This window comes from Mastigoproctus giganteus, chromosome 6 (genome assembly GCF_048544385.1).
Source record: "Mastigoproctus giganteus isolate SK-2022 chromosome 6, ASM4854438v1, whole genome shotgun sequence".
Lineage (NCBI taxonomy): Eukaryota > Metazoa > Arthropoda > Arachnida > Uropygi > Thelyphonidae > Mastigoproctus > Mastigoproctus giganteus.
The window spans coordinates 2,553,750-2,570,230 of NC_143580.1; positions in this window are offsets into that span (position 1 = coordinate 2,553,750).

Consider the following 16,481-nt stretch of genomic DNA (forward strand, 5'->3'; position numbering starts at 1 on the left):
CTGGTTTCCAGTCTTAACTTCTATAACCAGTTACTCAACTGACATGACAGACCTTTTGCTACATCTCTAACTTAACATTTTAACTCTGCTCTGCCTAACCTTCTCCTTCAACTTTCTGGAGTTTGTCTCACTCACTTACATTTTTGCGACCGCTCGCTACAACTTCTTTCTGCCTGATTCTCCTTCATGCCCTTTCTTGTGCCTTTTTGCCCCTTTTATTTTTGTTATAGCCCTTATCTTATCACTAGCAGTTTGCTTAGGAAGTACTGTAGTCCACACTTTCTGATGGTTCGCCCCTAAAGACTTAGAAAAAATTTTCTCAATCTAAAAGATCTCGTACTGTAGCTCCTTATACTAGGATTGGCTTCCACTGATCCTTCCCTTTCATTGTTAATTTCTGTTCTTCCCCTATCTCTACTGCTATGTGCCCTTGTAGTAGCCATCTTTAATTTAATTGACAAATTAATTAATTCTACTATTGATAGTAATATAATTTCCTCTATTAAGTTTAATCTGTCCTAAATGCTTTATCTCTTAGCTTAATAATCAATTCCTTTACACTTAAATACTCCTAATACTTCAATATTTCTCTTTTTATATTCACATTTATCTACTCAATTCAATTATCTATCTATTCATTTATCCACCTGTTTATCTACCTATTCATTTATCTACCTGTTTATCTACCTATTCATTTATCTACCTGTTTATCTACCTATTCATTTATCTACCTGTTTATCTACCTATTCATTTATTTACTTATTCAATCTCTGATCAATTCACTAATTCATAATTAACCATACTTCAATGTTTAACTCTTTAAATCTACAATTTTCTAACTTAGAAAATTTACCTGATGATCAATTCAATAACCCATAAATAATCATAACTCAATGCTTAACTTTTACCTCCACAGTTATTTACCTTAATAAAATCTATATTCTTCAACCAATAATCAATTTTATATTACACAGCAATTCTAAATCAATATGACATGTATTCTGGCTCGCCAGCTGAATTTTGTCACAGTTTCAGCAACTGGGCTTAACTTAATTCTTTGTTATTCTGGTACACTGCCTTCCATTGGGAATTATATCCTGGCTGGCTCGCCAATTGTGGGGGGGGGGGATTAAATAATTTATATATATTATTTATCTATCCTTTATTTAATAAACAACTCCCCTTTATAATATATATCCCCTTTATAATAACTCCCCACTTGCGCATCTGACTATTGCTTCACAGAATATTCTAAGTTCAAGGGGAAAGCTCTTTAATGTGTTTAGTTCCCTTTGGATAGGTTTATACTCAGAACAACAAAAGACACACAAATATTGTATAAAAAATCAGTTTATTAGATATATTTACATGAGCATAATTAAAACCAAATAATAATTGAATTCGTACATATGACAACATGATTTGGACTCACCTACATGTGTATATATATCATATTCATACATCAGTAAAAAAATCATCAACAAGCCAATATCAATCCCTTCCTTTGTTAATATATTTGATTCTGCATCCTCTAAATACCATTAGTAAAACAATATCATTTCCATTCTTTCCCCTTCTACATACGTTTAATACTGCATCAGTTAAATACCAATAACAAGATATATCAATTCCATTCCATTCCTTTCTACATATACTTAATACTGCTTCATTTAATTACCATTAATAAGAACCATCAATTCCATTCTATTCCCTTCTACATATATTTAGTACTGCACCAATTAAATACTATTAACAAGAAATATTAATTCCATTCTATCCCATCCTACATGTATAACACTGCATCAGTTAAACAAGAAATATCAATTCCATTCCATTCCTCCCTACATATACTTAATACATTAGCATTAACATTAGCATTAGTAGAGGCATTTGATGCAAGAAAGCAAGCTTATGCAGCATCAGCCAAAAAAAAAAAAAAAAAAAAAAACCACTTCACCCCTCTGTTCGTTCAAAATATCTGTCCAGCTGAGCCTTAAACTTATTTAGGCTATCAACCTCCACCACAAGGGATAGAAGTCTGTTCCACCAACCAACGACCCGCTGGCTAAAGGCAAATTTCCGCACGTCTATCCTACATCTGTCTTTCCTCAATATGAATTTATACCCTCTCAGGTGATTTTTCTGAGCTAGAGGAAGAATCCCATCAGCATTGAGCATGCTTAAACCATTCAAGGCTTTATACACCTCTATCAGATCACCTCGCTGGTGCCTAGTCTCCAGACACTGTAATTTGCAAAACTTAAGCCTTTCTTCGTAAGAGCACCCCTTTGTTCCATTCACTAATCTTGTTTCTGATGGTTCGCCCCTAAAGACTTAGAAAAAATTTTCTCAATCTAAAAGATCTCGTACTGTAGCTCCTTATACCAGGATTGGCTTCCACTGATCCTTCCCTTTCATTGTTAATTTCTGTTCTTCCCCTATCTCTACTGCTATGTGCCCTTGTAGTAGCCATCTTTAATTTAATTGACAAATTAATTAATTCTACTATTGATAGTAATATAATTTCCCCTATTTCTTCTTCTTCTCTTCTCTGTACTCGTTTCAGCAGCTCTACATCCTTCTTCAAATGAGGCCTCCAGACCTGTATACAGTACTCTAGGTGTGGCCTGACCATTGCCTTATACAAGGGAATAATCACCTCCTTATCCAGGCTGGAAAAATTCCTGTATATCATTGACAATACTCCAGGAGCTACTCTTGCAGCCCGTCTGAACTGCTCAGAGAACTTCATATCTGCCTGCACAACCACCCCCAAGTCCTTTCATTCTCTACCACTGTCAGTGTAGTACCACAGAGTTGATACGTTGCTCTGGGGTTGCTCTTTCCCATATGTAGTACTTTACATTGGTCAATGTTAAACTTCATTTGCCACCTCTCAGCCCATCTGCTCAACCTTTCCAGATCCTGTTGCAGCAGCATAGTGTCAGTACTGTCCTTGACAACCCTGCCAACCTTTGTATCGTCTGCAAACTTGGACATTAAGCCCGATATACCATCATCAATATCATTTATAAATACAGAAAACAATAATGGACCCAACACTGAGCCCTGAGGGACTCCACTAATAACATCAGTCCACGATGAGCAGTGTCCATTGATTACCACTCTCTGTCTTCTCCCCCTCAACCTCCCCTTTATCCATAGCAGCAATTTGCCTCCAATGTCACACTGCTCCAATTTGTGTAGCAGTCTTCCATGTGCAACAGTATCAAATGCCTTTCTCAGATCCAAGTATATAATATCAAAGTTATTCCCTGCATCCAGTTCTTTTGTGACTGCATCATAGTATCCAATCAAGTTGGTCAGGCAAGACTTCCCCTTAACAAAACCATGCTGTGTCTGAGCTATAACTGAAGTCTTGTCTAAATGATCCTGCAGTGCTTCTTTAACCAGTGCCTCCATTAATTTTCCTGGAACAGAAGTTAAGCTCACAGGTCTATAATTACTTGTGTCAGCCTTTGATCCTCCTTTGTGAATTGGGGTCACATTTGCACATTTCCAGTCTATGGGTACCTCCCCTGAGTCCAAGGAAGCTCTCATAATTATGGCTAAGGGTTTGCTTACTTCCTTTGCTGCCTCCTTTAATATAACTGGATAGATCCCATCCACCCCAGATGCCTTTCTTGTGTTTATCTTCAACAGTTTCTCCTCCACTTTACTCCCAGTTATTTCAAGATTCTGTAGCTTACTGCTAGAGTTGAATACACCTCTGGCATTCCCCTCGCTGAATAACTCCTCATGTGTGAATGTCGATGCAAAATATTCATTTAGTTTGTTAGCTACCTGAGCAGGATCATCAACACTTGACCCATCAATATCAAGAGGACCAATCTGATTCATCCCCTTCCTTCTAGAGTTTACATAAGTAAAGAACTCTTTGCTGTTTTTCTTTGCATCCCTTGCCAAGGATTTCTCGTAATCTGCCTTCGCCTGCCTAACCTCCTTTGTAACTTGGTTGCATATCAACTTGTATCTATCATAGGCTTCTGTGTCATGTGTTAATTTGTATGTATCCCATGCATTTTTCTTCTCTGCCATATGCCTCATTAGTTCATCGGACATCCATTTTGGCCTAAACCTTGAAAAATATTTCATAGTTGGTATGTAAAGCCTAGTAGCTTCCAAGATAAGTTCTTTGAATGCTTCCCATTTTGAATTTGCTGTTGGTAACATCATCAGTTGGTCCCACTGTATAGAATTTAAATACTGTCTCAGTCCATCGTAGTCGCCTTTACGGAAGCAATAACCCTTCCCTTTACCCCTAATGGTAGTTACCTCTTTGAGTAAATCCCACTTCAGCACACTGTGATCACTGCCACCTAGTGGTTCATTTATCTGCACATTCTTAATGCATGAAGAATCACTGCTGATAATCAAATCAAGAGTATTACTCCTTCTAGTTACCTCCCGAACATGCTGATGTAGAAAACAATCATCCAATAAATCCACAAAAGCCCTGCTAGTGTGTGAGTAACCAGCCCCCAAATTCCAGTCAATATCTGGGAAATTAAAATCTCCCATTATAAGACACACTGATTTACTGGCCCACTCTATTTCCCTGTACAGTTCCTTATTATACTCATCAGAGTCATTAGGCCTATAGCACACTCCTACTCTCAATTTTGATCTCCCAATGTTTATGTCACAAGAAACTGACACCACACTGCACTGTCCAGCGATGTCGACTGGCTTCACTTCCTTGGTTTTTATGTGTTTATTAACTAATAGCATAACCCCTCCCCCCTTCCTATCCTATCTATCCTTTCTGTAGACGTTGTACTCCCCAAATTGCAGTTCTGCATCCCTTATATCTGTGTGACACCACGTCTCTGATATCCCAACAATATCTGCCTTCGATGTTTTGAGCAATACCTCAAATTCATCAAATTTATTTACTAAACTCCTAGCATTGGTGTACACGCAAGTATACCTGCACCTGTTTCTATTCTTAGCTACCCTAACACAACCCATGTGTTTACTTGTACCGCAATGGCTCCCAGCAGTCTCTGAAATATCCTGCATCTTGTTTTTCAGGCTTCTGCTCATTCTAATAGAAGCAGTGCAAGAATCTCTTTCACCTCTGCCAGTGACTAGTGTCAATCTATTGGTCTTTGTCTCTCCCCAAGCTAGCAGTTTTCCGACCCACCTAACACTGCCTCGATAGCATCAGCAAATATTCTTGCACCCTTTCTATTTAAGTGTATCCCATCCCTGTAGAAGCAATCTCTCCTGTTAACAAGTACAGTCCAGGCTGAAAAAAATTCTACCCCTTGAGCCTTGCACAATCTTTCCAGGGCCGAATTGATCGACAAGGTTCTCATCATATACTCCCTCCTATCGTGTCTGGGCAGAATTGCAGACACTTTCAAATTCAACCCTACTTCACGGCTTTTTTTCAACAGTGACCTGTACTTCTTGAGTAATTCCGCCGGTCTCCTACTCTTAATATTATTAGTGCCAACGTGTACAACTATCTCACCTTTTGTGCCCTTAAAAGATAATATTCGCTCTACAACGTCATCAACCTTTGCCCCTGGCAGACATACCCTGGTCCTGTTCCACCTATCTTTTTTACAAAGCATGTTCCCCGTTTCCCTGACAATAGAGTCACCAACAACTACTAGTTCCTTCGGCAAATACTAGTTCCTCCAACAAATACTGCATCAATTAAACAAGAAATATCAATTCCATTCCATTCCCTCCTACATATACTTAATACTGCATCAATTAAACAAGAAATATCAATTCCATTACATTCCCTCCTACATATACTTAATACTGCATCAATGGAATAAGAAATATCAATTCCATTCCCTTCCTTCCTACATATACTTAATACTGCATAAATTAAACAAGAAATATCAATTCCATTCCATTCCTCCCTACATATACTTAATACTGCACAAATTAAACAAGAAATATCAATTCCGTTCCATTCCTCCCTACATATACTTAATACTGCATAAATTAAACAAGAAATATCAATTCCGTTCCATTCCTCCCTACATATACTTAATACTGCATCAATTAAACAAGAAATATCAATTCCATTCCCTTCTTTCCTACATATACTTAATACTGCATCTATTAAACAAGAATTATCAGTTCCATCCATTCCTCCCTACATACACTTAATACTGCATCAATTAAACAAGAAATATCAATTCCATTCCAGTCCTCCCTACATATACTTAATACTGCATAAATTAAACAAGAAATATCAATTCCATTCCAGTCCTCCCTACATATACTTAATATTGCGTAAATTAAACAAGAAATATCAATTCCATTCCATTCCTCCCTACATATACTTAATACTGCATAAATTAAACAAGAAATATCAATTCCATTCCATTCCTCCCTACATATACTAATACTGCATAAATTAAACAAGAAATATCAATTCCATTCCATTCCTCCCTACATATACTTAATACTGCATCAATTAAACAAGAAATATCAAATCCATTCCATTCCTCCCCCAACATATACTTAATACTGCATCAATTAAACAAGAAATATCAATTCCATTCCCTTCCCTCCTACATATACTTAATACTGCATCAATTAAACAAGAAATATCAATTCCATTCCCTTCTTTCCTACATATACTTAATACTGCATCAATTAAACAAGAATTATCAGTTCCATCCATTCCTCCCTACATATACTTAATACTGCATCAATTAAACAAGAAATATCAATTCCATTCCAGTCCTCCCTACATATACTTAATACTGCATAAATTAAACAAGAAATATCAATTCCATTCCAGTCCTCCCTACATATACTTAATACTGCATAAATTAAACAAGAAATACCAATTCCATTCCATTCCTCCCAACATATACTTAATACTGCATCAATTAAACAAGAAATATCAATTCCATTCCATTCCTCCCTACATATACTTAATACTGCATAAATTAAACAAGAATTATCAGTTCCATTCCATTCCTCCCCCAACATATACTTAATACTGCATCAATTAAACAATAAATATCAATTCCATTCCCTTCCCTCCTACATATACCTAATACTGCATCAATTAAACAAGAATTATCAGTTCCATCCATTCCTCCCTACATATACTAATACTGCATAAATTAAACAAGAAATATCAATTCCATTCCATTCCTCCCTACATATACTTAATACTGCATAAATTAAACAAGAAATATCAATTCCATTCCATTCCTCCCTACATATACTTAATACTGCATAAATTAAACAAGAATTATCAGTTCCATCCATTCCTCCCTACATATACTAATACTGCATAAATTAAATTAGAATTATCAGTTCCATTCCATTCCTTCCAACATATACTTAATACTGCATCAATTAAACAAAAAATATCAATTCCATTCCATTCCTCCCTACATATACTAATACTGCATAAATTAAACAAGAAATATCAATTCCATTCCAGTCCTCCCTACATATACTAATACTGCATAAATTAAACAAGAATTAATAGTTCCATCCATTCCTCCCGACATATACTTAATACTGCATAAATTAAACAAGAATTATCAGTTCCATTCCATTCCTCCCTACATATACTTAATACTGCATCAATTAAACAAGAAATATCAATTCCATTCCATTCCTCCCTACATATACTAATACTGCATCAATTAAACAAGAAATATCAATTCCATTCCATTCCTCCCTACATATACTAATACTGCATAAATTAAACAAGAAATATCAATTCCATTCCAGTCCTCCCTACATATACTAATACTGCATAAATTAAACAAGAATTAGCAGTTCCATTCCATTCCTCCCTACATATACTTAATACTGCATCAATTAAACAAGAAATATAAATTCCATTGCATTCCTCCCTACATATACTTTCTACTGCTTCATTTAAATACTATTAACAAGAATTATCAATTCCATTTCCTTTCCTTTCTACATTTCATATATCCAACATTCTAAATATCTTATATTTAATAAATTTCCCCCTTTTTAATGTTCTTCCTTCCTGATTCTTCACTAAACTATCTTTACAATTAGTTATTTCTAAAGTACTGCTGAGCAATTTATTGGGTTTCTATAGTTCTTTGTGTGTATGAAGATACTATGTACTACAAACTAGCGACTTACTTGTAGAACTCGGCGGGGCATCATCTTTCATCCTTCCTACCAGGTACAGCTTATTTTTACTATCTGGGGCGACGTCTTACTATTCTTGAAGAATTAGGCACTGGTAGTTGTGCTGCCAGGAGGTTTCGGCTTCATTTTATTCAGCCCGCTTGATGCACTTCTCCTGTTCCGGAATGGCTACTATCATGTCGGTCGGGGTTCCGATTCCATCCGATCCTGCACTGTGCTTTCCAAGATTTCAGGAATCTTGGACCTTTTTTTTTCGGCAGATTTGATTTCACCTTTTTCTTTGTGAGAGACTCGTTTGTCTTTCACATATTTCTTCTCAACTCCTAGAATATCCAAAGAGCCAACATTGACTATGTTCCACTCAAAAAAAGAACTCTGACTTTCTCGACTACTAACCCATTCCCTCGCATAGACCAAAAATCTAAACTATGTCCTTCCTAAACCATTTTCATTCGCACCGCCAAAATCTCAACTTGCGTGTCCTAAACCATGTTTACTCACTCCACAAAAAATCTCAACCTTGTGTCCCTTGCAACTCGTTCACTGCCTATTTTCTTCCTCTTACTGCCGATTTCGCCACGCCCATTTCCCAGTGACTTCTACCAATGTTACATTTACTTTTGGATTCTATCTCATTCCATTTGTTGAAAAACCTCTTATTCCGCCGGCCCAGTAGCACGTGATCAATACACCCCTATTTCAACCTGTTGGATCTGCAGCCATCCGGTGTGTTCTTTGAAGTAGCCGGTTGTCCAAAAACAACTTTATCCGTCTCATATAACACCTTGTTTCCACAGCGTTCTAAAACCACAAAAAGTGACATTAGTGACCACAGCATCTATTTTTGGAAATTTGTGTGTGCCGTTTAAGAACTGATTTCCGGTCTGCGTAAATTTCGACTCTGCATAAACCTCCACTTGTTTGTCGCGACAAACCCTATGCTGTGTTTGCCGTAGTATTCACTCTCTATTCCCTGCTTACAATGGAAGTTATGCTAATGGCTCTGTTTTTCATTACTACTACCCACTAATTTTACAATTCTTACTGAATAATTCTTGTTACTGAAACTGACACTATTACCATATTATCCTACTAACGGCAAGAATCCAAAAAGGAAAACTAACTTCCAAAGTCTAAAAAAAATTTTATTTTTGTAAGATTTTCAAATCTTACAGTATCATACTTCGAGTGTGGCAGATGGAAGGGCATTCATCTATAAAGAAATTTTCCAGTAACCTGATCGCAGAAACAGTTGTTTTTGGGTTTCACCAACGTAACAAATCGAGACCACCTCGGGAAAAATTAAAAATAAATTGAAAAATAAATTGTAAAAATACTTTGAACAGCTAAGGTTATGAGACGTCACTGTATTGTGCCTCTCAATTAAGTGATTCAATGAATGGTGGATTTCTCTGCTTTGCTGGATAGAAATCTAGAAATTATTTAAAAATACTCAATCCGTGAACAGTCAATTTCGAGTCAGTTACTAATCCATGTATTCTACTTTTAAAAATAAGTTTTAAAAACTCGCGATGAAGCACACTCGTCCATATGATTGTTCCACCATCTAAAGGTCTATCCAACCAATTATTTGTAATACAATTCCATATAAATTTGACCAGCACAAACACCACATAATAAGGAATTAGTGCAAAAGTATGAGGTTAGGAATAACTTCATAGTAACCATATGTGTTCTCCTCCAATCTCTTATTTAAAATTAGACACCATCCTTTCAAGGATTTAGACCAGTTGGCCTGTTCTGATATTCCAAAAATTAAATTTTAATTTCGTTCTCCATCTCAGTTCCTTTTTACAGGCAAAGTGTTAATCCGTGTTGACCAGTTTCTTTTTTCTTTAGACTTTTGAGTAGTTATTATTTCAGCTGGGTTGGTTAGCAGCCATAAAATTAGACACAATCCTCTTAAAACAGCAATTCTACCAAATTACCTAACCACAAGGGTTCCCTCCAACCTTCCCCATGCTCCTCCAGCTGCCGATAGCTTCCAACATCCGGATAATCCTCTTAGAACAGCCATTAAACCTAACTCAAGACTTCCCTCCAACCTTCCCCATACTCCTCCAGCTGCAGACCGCTTCAAAATTAGAAACGATCTTCTTTGAACAGCCGTTTACTTCTATCAAGTTCCCTAACCATGGGGCCCGTTTACTTCTATCAAGTTCCCCAACATTATTGGCCCCATGTCCCTCCAGCTGAGGACTGCTTCAAAATTAGCAGCTGTCCTCTTCGGAGAACCTATTGCTTCTATCAAGATCCCTAACCGATAAGCCTTGCCCGCCTCCTACCCCATGCTCCTCCAGCTGCGGACTACTTAAGAAGTTGCAAACAATCGTTGGCCATTTCTGTAAAGTTTCCTAAACTTGGCCATTGTAAAGGATTTCGACCCAGCTGAGTTCTGGTTTAAAAAAAAAGAAGGACAGCCGAATACCTCTTTCCAGATCAACCATCCGCTCAGCCAGGCTTTCTTCCATTCGAATGGTCCTTCAAGCTAGAATACTCCACAGCTGGTTCCAAACTGGAACAAATCGTTTCCATTTGGAACAACTATTTAGTTCGTTACACCTTTATATAGCAGTTCAACAATCCAAATTATTTAATTGTTAATATTTGGTTACCTGAAATAAGTTTGCAACAGTTAAGCATTATTGCGTTTATTTTGAATCTGTTGCAATGCCCACTTCATTATTGGTACATTAGATCTGAATCCTCTTCATGCTGAGAACTGCAATTCAAAGAAGGTAATTGTTTTTTTTAATTAGAGAAAACATTCCTCGTTCCTGTTAATTACTAGCTAATAATTATTATTACTAACATACTAATAATAATACTTTAATATTAAAAGGGTATCTCTTCGCCATTTGGTACAGTCCCTCCTTTCAAAAACTAAAGCGTTATTCTGCGAACGGGACACACGGTACAAACTTGCAACCACATCGGTGTGATAGAAGCTATAGTTACTCTGTAAATGTCCCACCTGCAATCCAATCCTCCCATATTCAGCAAAACATATCCCTGTCAACGAGGCTAAATGCCTCACATATCCCAGTTTCACGAATCATGAGATAGTAAAATCTAAAAGAGCCATATCAACGGGTCCTGTTGACCGCAAAGTTGGTCCTCCTCTTCTAGTAACATCTTCGCTGTAGTAAGATGGTGGAGCTCAGTCTTTTTCAAAAATCAAGTAGCCATCATCTCCCCTGCAATTAGGACATTAAAAATTTCAGTATCATGTCCAGAAAAGATATTTAACACTCCCAAGGAGATAATTGCACAAAGGCAATTATCTCCTTAGGACTGTTAAATACCCATAATTACAATGTTGCGATTATACTGCCATCTAGAGCACCGCGGACATTTCCCAATTGCCGAATAAACTTGATGATACTCTCTATCACCTGGAAGGGTGTTATGATTCATATCGTGTATCTTATTCGCGCAATAACGGTTTAGTTTTGTAAAGGAGTTTGTCTTTTTTAAACTGAAACATATTTAGCTTTTCGTCCTATGAAAGATTATTTAAATGATATGCATGCGTGAAGTAAGAAGCAAAAGCATCTTTAGCATTGTCACATGCTCCTTGAAAGGGCTGCCATTAGTTTATACAACAGGCAGGTATTTTGAAGTAAGACAAACACGAAAATTTCATTTAACACTTTTATTTTAAAAAGTAACACTTTAATTTAAGAATATTCTTTAACAAAACTTCTGTATAGTAGTTTGGAAAGACTCGAAAATATACATGAAGACGAGCAAAGAAATGGAAAACATTTACATAAATTTAAAAATCACGTTCATAAAATCAGTAAAAACGTAACATTCTCCATAAACAGAACACATAAACCAGAAATTAGTATGATAATCTCAAAATAAAATTAAACGTATATATATAAGGTATGATGGTGTAAAACTGCATCCGACAAAAAATACGTTCTCGCACAATTAGATGATATACCGTATTTTTCCGATTATAGGCACACTTTTATAGAAACATTATCTCTAATATTATTCTATTTCGCAATTCAAAGCCAATCTTGCCCTAGTAAGGAACTTGAGCACATTTAAAAATCTTGTGGCAACAAGATAACAAATAAAATCTCTCGAATCCATGAAATATCAAACTTATTAAAACAGCAAGACGTCCATCCTTATTTTATAATAATATTGAAACAAGAGTGGAGTTTGATGTCTTTTTAAGAGAGAAAAATTTAAGGAAAAACATTTGATATTTCTTAAAGAAAAAGATTACAGAAATCCTGATATTTTATTTCTACCAGGAAATAAAATACGGCATTAAACTCTGCTGGCACAAGGACAGACAACACGTTTAAAGAGTATCTGAACATACAACCAGAACAATAAATGAATGATATGCTGGCACAGCAGTATCACAAAAATTTAGGACTTCCTTGAGCTTTGAGGTTCACATGAAATGCGTGAGGTAAGAACACAGAACGTGTGAAGCCTTAATCCTACGCTATCCATATCTGGCTTAGAGGGGAACAGGTATCCTGTGTGTTATGTCAGACACTCAGCCTAAAACACTGATGGATCCAAAATCTCTCTATTACAGAAGATTTAGGAGAAGTCCGATTGGCTTGCCTCTCTAAAATCCACTCATGCACACCTTCTCGATGGTAAGCCCTGTTACGTCACTTAGGTGGCAACTAACGTGTAGAGTGGTTCTCTTCAAGAAGCCTGGTCAGCGTGAAGCGGAAAAGGCCATACCCTCCAGCATATGACAGCAAGAAAAAACAAATGGCCCTCAGTCCCCAGCAGCTTTCACTCTCCCTCTTACGGCAGCGAGAGGATCAGAGTGGAAGCAGAGGGTGCTAAGAATCTCTGGGTACGACCAGGCTGCCATGCACGGAAACTGAACTTGGCCTGTTATAACGCACGATCACTCATCGGTGAGTGATTGTGCTGGAAAAGGAATTAGAAAATGTGAATTGGAATATCATCGGTTTGGCTGAAACAAGAAGAAGAAATGAATCACTTATAAGTTTATCAAGTGGAAATCTGCTGTACACCAATGGAAACAGTGAAAGGAGTGAAAGTGGAGTTGGGTTTCTGGTCCATAAAGATTTTAAAAACAACATTTTGGAATTCAAAATTACATCACCAAAGGTGTCAAGACTAATACTCAAGATTTCTAAGAGGTACAAGCTAAAAATTATAACGATTTATGCACCAACATCGAGCCATGATGATGAAGAGGTTGAAGAAATGTACACTGAAATTGAGAGTCTTCTAGACGAGCAGAAAACCCACTACACTATTATTATGGGGGACTTCAATGCTAAGGTTGGAAAAAGACAAAACAGTGCAGAAATGGGAACTATGGGAAATTTTTGAATTGGTAAAAGAAATAAAAGAGGTGAAAGACTTGTGCAATTTGCAGAATCTCAAGGACTGTCAGTAAGGAACACTTTTTTCAAGAAAAGGGTGAACACAAAGTGGACATGTAAGAGTCCAAATGGATTAACAACTAATGAAATCGACTTCATCCTCACTAACAGAAGCTATATTGTGAATGATGTTACTGTCCTGAATAAGGTAAATGTTGGAAGTGATCACAGAATGGTAAGATGTACACTTGATATAGACGTAGGAAAGGAAAGGAAAAAACTGACTCGAGTAAATAATACAAAGGTCTTTGAGGAGGAGAAAAAGCAGTATGTACTGGAACTTAAGAACCCGTTTGAGCTTCTGCAGACTGCTCAGGACCAAGATATCGACGAGGAATATTACAACTTTCTGAAAGTGATAAAGCCCAAGAAAAAATTAGAAAAGAAACACTTCTCACGATGAACCGAAGACGACAAATGAAGAGCAAGAATATACATTATTCTACATACAATAATATACATTATTCTTGTATACAAGAAATATACAAGAATATACATTATTGTATATTTAATCCTGTAAAAGTCTCGGGTCGAGCACGCATGTACTCTTGTTTATTGTATATGTGTTCCTCGCACCTTAGTCTGTAAATATTCACACCCTTCTGGCACAGATCCGTCCCGGGGTGGCCCAAGGTTTCTTCGGAAATAAACTGATTTTAATAATAATAATAATAAACACTGACTGGGAGAAATTGAGTAAACTGAGTTATGAAAAGCCATTAGAATGAGACTCAGAGAGGACATAAAAAGATTTAACACAACAAAAGTAGAACAAACATTAAGGGAAAACAAAGGATTTAAATCAGCAGCCATGATCAGTAATACAGAAAGACAAATGATACTGAAACTGAAGAATAGCGATGGTGTACTTATAAAGAGCAGAGAAGGCATAATTCAAATAGCAGAACACTACTATAGAGAATTATACAAGGAGCGAGGGAATGATGCCAGCAGTGGGGAACATGAAGATGGAACGAAAACGAGCAACACATACGACATACCCAATATTCTTCCTGATGAGGTAGAACATGCATTGAAGAAAATGAAGAATCAGAAAGCCCCGGGGGAAGATGAACTTACTGTAGAGTTGTTAAAATTGGGAGGAAGAGACATAACACAAATACTGGCAAGGCTCTTCACAAAGTGCATTAGAAAAGGTGTGACGCCTAAGCAGTGGAATAATTGAATCATAGTTTTGCTGCATAAGAAAGGAGATAAATCAGAGATTGGAAATTATAGACCAATTAGCTTGTTATCCCACATCTACAAGTTGTTCACAAGGGTCATTACTAACAGATTAGAAAGAATACTTGATGAGAATCAACCGAGAGAGCAAGCTGGCTTTAGGAAAGGATTCTCAACTATGGATCACCTTCACGTAATATCACAGCTAATGGAGAAAGCAAATGAATATAAAACACCATTATGCCTGGCATTTGTGGATTATGAAAAGGCGTTTGACTCCATACAGCATAAGGCAATGTTTCGGGCACTGGAAAGACAAGGCATTGATACCCCATATGAGAGTGCTACCTCCTTTATTAGACTACACAAAGACAGTAGGAAATTTAAAATCGAGAAAGGAGTTCGACAAGGAGACACAATATCTCCGAAGCTGTTTACTGCTGACCTTGAGGAAGCTTTCAGAAGATTAGACTGGTCGCAGAAAGGAGTCAATGTGAATGGAGAGTACCTAAACCATTTATGATTTGCAGATGACATTGTGGTCATAAGCCACGATCCCAAAGAATTAGAGGAAAATCTTAATCAGTTATGCACAGTTAGTAAGGATTTTGGACTAAAGATGAATATGGCTAAAACAAAAGTAATGATGAACAAGCATGCCACAGAAAGGGAAATAATGATTGAAGGAGCAGTAATTGAAAAGGTGGAGTCATATACTTATCTGGGACAAGTTATTAGCTGTAATAATGATAAATGGCTGGAAGTCAAGAGAAGAATAAATTTTGGATGGATAGCATTCAGGAAATATAGTCACATACTGAAGAGCAATATCCCAGTTTGTCTGAAACGTAAAATAATGAACCAATGTATACTCTCCACCATGACTTATGGAAGTGAAACTTGGGCACTCACCAAAAGAATGGAAGAGAAGCTGAGAACTACACAGCGAAGAATGGAACGAATTATATTGGGAATCAGACTGTTAGATAAGAAGAGAAACACATGGTTTAGGCGGCAAACTCAAGAAAAGGACATTCTTATCAAAACTAAACAACTAAAATGGTCTTGGGCAAGACACATAGCTCGAAGACATGATGACAGATGGACTAAGAAAATAACAGAATGGTACCCAAGAGGAGCTGGAAGAAAACCTGGAAGACAAAGGCGGAGATGGATAGATGAAATTCATGCATTTTTGGGTAGTAAATGGATGGCCAGTGCTCAAAACAGAAGGAACTGGAAAGTTGCTGGAGAGGCCTTCATCCTGCAGTGAACCGAAAATGGCTGATGATGTTGATTCATATCTGGTAATTCATCGAGGCTGGAGGACTGATATCAGCGATGAACTAGAGAGGTATCGGATAAGAGGCGCACTGGATTCAGGGTCTTCTTTCTTTCCCTCTTCCACTTCGAGCAGCCCTAATTGGCGCCGACATTGGAGGGTTGGTTGTGCAACCAGCAACTCATTCATAGTGCAGCAGGGTCCAAGAGAAGGATCTTCGCTTCCCATCGCCTATTTACAGCGCATTTTCTATGCCGGTGTTATCGCTTATCCATTTCAGTTAGCGTATGTCTCTAGTATACACTCCGGGAAACGTGGGCCATCCCCATCTGTAACCAAACGACACGATTCTGACTGAAGTCCAGCCAGAGCCACGGCGATTAATGACCAGAGGTCCCCCGGAATCTCCCTCGAACAGAAATATGTAAACATTTTTATTA